At 36.0% G+C, this 3,588-nt stretch overlaps 1 pseudogene; it reads right to left on the bottom strand.

The window, feature by feature from the left end:
• Nucleotides 1-2,327: 2,327 nt before the first annotated feature.
• LOC118837033 lies at nt 2,328-3,361 on the bottom strand (annotated as a pseudogene).
• Between the last annotated feature and the right edge of the window lie 227 nt (nt 3,362-3,588).

The raw sequence follows: 3,588 nt of genomic DNA, 5'->3' as shown, positions 1-3,588 counted from the left end.
CAGCCATTCATCCAATGAAAGCCCTTGGCTTAGTTTAAGTTTGCTTTTTGAATTTCTTTGCTTCTGCCTCAAGAGCCGTTCCGTGAATGGAATCTGCTATTTGACTTTGAGTCTGGTTTATTTCCATCACATACAGTACATTTGTCCAAACAAAAGAATGAACATTAAATATAAAACATTTCCAGCAACAGTTACAGTCTTTCTAGTTTCCTTGCACAGTATATTTTAGTGCAAAGCACTAGGAAGGCTAAATGTTTTCATATCTATAGAAACATTTTATTCTTACGACCTTGTGATCTTTAACATTTTGAGATTTTATTCAGAAAGTAAATGGAAACAGGGTCCCTCCTAATTACAAGCACGAACTGATTATAAAACATGGTATATTTTCTCTTGAACCTGTTGAAATTAGGATAATTTGAAAGAAATTGCTAAAAACCAAAATGGTTTTGATAAGAGTAGTCTCTGGGAACCCCCTTGAACTCTCCTTGAATCTTCCCACTTGATCTGGCCTTGGCCTGAGGCTATAACCTTACATTGTCGTTATGCCCCAGATCTCTACCTAGCCTTGCCATTTATTGTCCAGTTCCTTCCTACCCTTGATACTATCAATATCTATGCCTTCAGCTAATTCCCACCCTTAATCCCATTCTCTTGGTTCCTAGAGTCTGACCTCATCCAGGTCCCATCAAGCTCCTCCTTAGACTCCTCCTCAAGACCCTCCCTAAACCCCTCCTCTAGCCACCCCAGACCACCCCTCAATCCCTTCCACAAGCTTTGTGTATATAAGTCTCATCTTGCCTCCATAAAGGTGCTCAGATGATTGAATCTGGCACACTTGTGAAAACAAGCATCACAAAGGGTAAGATTTCTTAAGACAACCCATTATGGCAAATCCTTAATAAACTTTTGTCTTTTTTCCTGGCTGAGAAGGCTTGAGTTGAATTCTTTCAGCAGGACCCGGCGTGTTGGTATTTTGGGGTCTCAAGCACCCCTAAAACGTATGGTTCCCTACCATCATCATTTTTCTTTAACCTCTTCAGTTTTTCCTAAAAAGCACAAAATGCTGGTACACAGAAACCTACAAAGAAATTTGTAATGATAGGTTTGCAAAGGCAAACCTATAGGGGGAAAGCCTCCCTAAAATCTTGATTTATGAGAAATTAGAAAAAAAATTCATTGGAAAAGAATTCATTATTTTGTAAATTCTATAGCAAAAATCAAATGTTATCTAAAGTTGTCACTTGAAATTTTCTTGAGGAAAAAAAAGTTTTTAGTTTCTTTCCATGTAGCAGTATTTAAAGAAATAAAACTAAAATCATAAAAAGAAAGTGGTTGTACATGGATTGTCTGTAAATATAAAATATCATTAAGATATTCACTACCTTCATATTAATATTAGTAAATGTGTTGCCCATTTTAAAAAGAAAGTGAGAAATTAAGTTGCATCTATCATTAAAGTGCTTGAGTATAAAATTTAAAGAAAAAAATAGATTTTCATAAAAACCTCAGATGTTTACAAATTAAAGTTGTTACTATGAACTATAATGAAAATGAACTGGAACTTTATACTATTTTTAGTGCAACGAAACTTTTATTACACTAGAAAATCAGTTAGAGGTGGGCTGATGTGAGGGCAAGTACAATATTTAGCAGACTTAGGTCCCTCTGTGTTTTAATAGATTGTTCTTAGCATATATCCACTGAGAAAATTTTGAAATTATACACATACCCTGGATGAAAATCTTGCCAAATGAAATGAAACTATGATAGAACTTCTTCATCAAATAATGCCACCAGTTGAGATATTCCTTCAGGTTGTTGACTGCCTAAAGCTTCGGGTCTTTAAGGGAAATCAAATTTTGCATTATTTTGTTTTAAAATACAGTAGAATGAGCCTGCCCTGGAGTGGGGAACCTGGGACCTTGAGGCCACATGTGCCCTTCTAGGTCCTTGGGTGCGGCCTTTTGACTGAGTCCAAGTTTTACAGAACAAATCCTTTTATTAAGGGGATTTGCTCTGTGAAGTTCGGATTCAGTCAAAGGGCCAAGCTTGAGGGACTAGAGGTCCACATGTGGTCTTGAGTCTGCAGGTTCCCCACCCCTGCTGTAGACCAAATGCACAATGTAAGACAAATTATGATGCAGGTAGAATAAGGTTAACTTCATAGCTACTTGAAAGTGTTGGAAGAAACATGTAGTCAGATGGTTAATATTTTTCTTTTTTTCCTTTAAAGTACCATTTGAAGATGTTAATGGTTCTAACACCAATTAAAAGTATTTCCACACAAATGAACTCCAAACCTTTCCATACATCACTAGAAATTATCAGACAAGACCCTTAGATCTTGTACTTCAGCCTTTGGTTTTATTGCTTTCAAGTGAATTAGAAGCATTTCCCTTATGAGTTTTCTTATGATGTTCAAGGTAAGCCTTTTTTGCAAATGCCTTTCCACACTCTGCATCTGTGAAGAGAAAAATTTTTTGTGACTTTTACTTTAAGCTAACATCAGCTACTTCATACTTTTTATTGGGAGAATTAAAAGTTCCATTACATTTTGAATCATTTTGCTTTGCTTCATCCCTTGGAGGGCCTCTTTTTGCCACTTTATGTAGAACAAAATCAATGGGCTTTTTTTTAATAGCTCTGATCTCTAAACTGGCTGTGATTTTCCCAAGATAGCCTGATGATTTTTTTTGTGAACCACAGTTATGTGCCTTATATCATGTTTCCCATGCATTTCATAAGTGCAAAGTGAACACTTATAAAATTTATTTTCATCTGTGTGCAGCTCAATGTCAAGTGGTCTTTGGAAGTAAATTGGCATTTACAAAGTTTACAGATGCTTGAAGTCAAAGCCAGTTTCAAGTTTTAGTTTCCTGGTTTTTTGCTGGCCATCTGCAGCAGAGGGACTCCTTGATTTAGGGCTGTCTGAGACTTACTTAACTTTATTCTTTCATGCTGCCAATGTATTTTTTTTCTCATGTGAATGATTTGTTCCCTTTAATTCATTTTGTGGAGAATGGGTAATAGAAGGTGGTGAAGATTCTACAGTTTGGTGGTTCAACTTTTACTTTTATTTCTGTGCTGCTGACAGTATCATTAGGGCCTTTTTCTCTTTTAGAGTTTGTCCCAGAGAGTTATCTTGTGGACAATTTGCATATGTCTTTTAAGGTTTTAACTATAGTTAAATTGTATTCAGCCTTTGAATAAGATTTTTCTTTCCAAGTCTTAAAAGATTTTTTTTAGGAGAAACAGTATACAGAGGCTGCCCAGGCTATAGAGGAGTAATTGAATCCCTCCACAATCCTCTATGAACTTTGTCAAAATTCCTCCTTATATCCGATGCTGAACATCCCATAACCCTTTGCACCTCTCATATTCATTTAAGCATTATTTTGTATGACAATTATTTGTGTTTTTATCTTGTCCTCCTGATAGCTCCATAAAGGTACAGATGACAGATAAGGCACTACCAAAATTGATTAAGGTCCCCAGCCCTTCCATAATGCTCTTACGTATAATAGACATTTAATAACTCAACTCAACAAGCATTTATTAAGAGCTTCCAAGACATTGCAAGGAACC

Source organism: Trichosurus vulpecula, chromosome 2, assembly GCF_011100635.1.
Source record: "Trichosurus vulpecula isolate mTriVul1 chromosome 2, mTriVul1.pri, whole genome shotgun sequence".
NCBI lineage: Eukaryota > Metazoa > Chordata > Mammalia > Diprotodontia > Phalangeridae > Trichosurus > Trichosurus vulpecula.
Note: the sequence above shows the minus strand (reverse complement) of the source record. Positions and strands in the feature narration are given on the sequence as shown.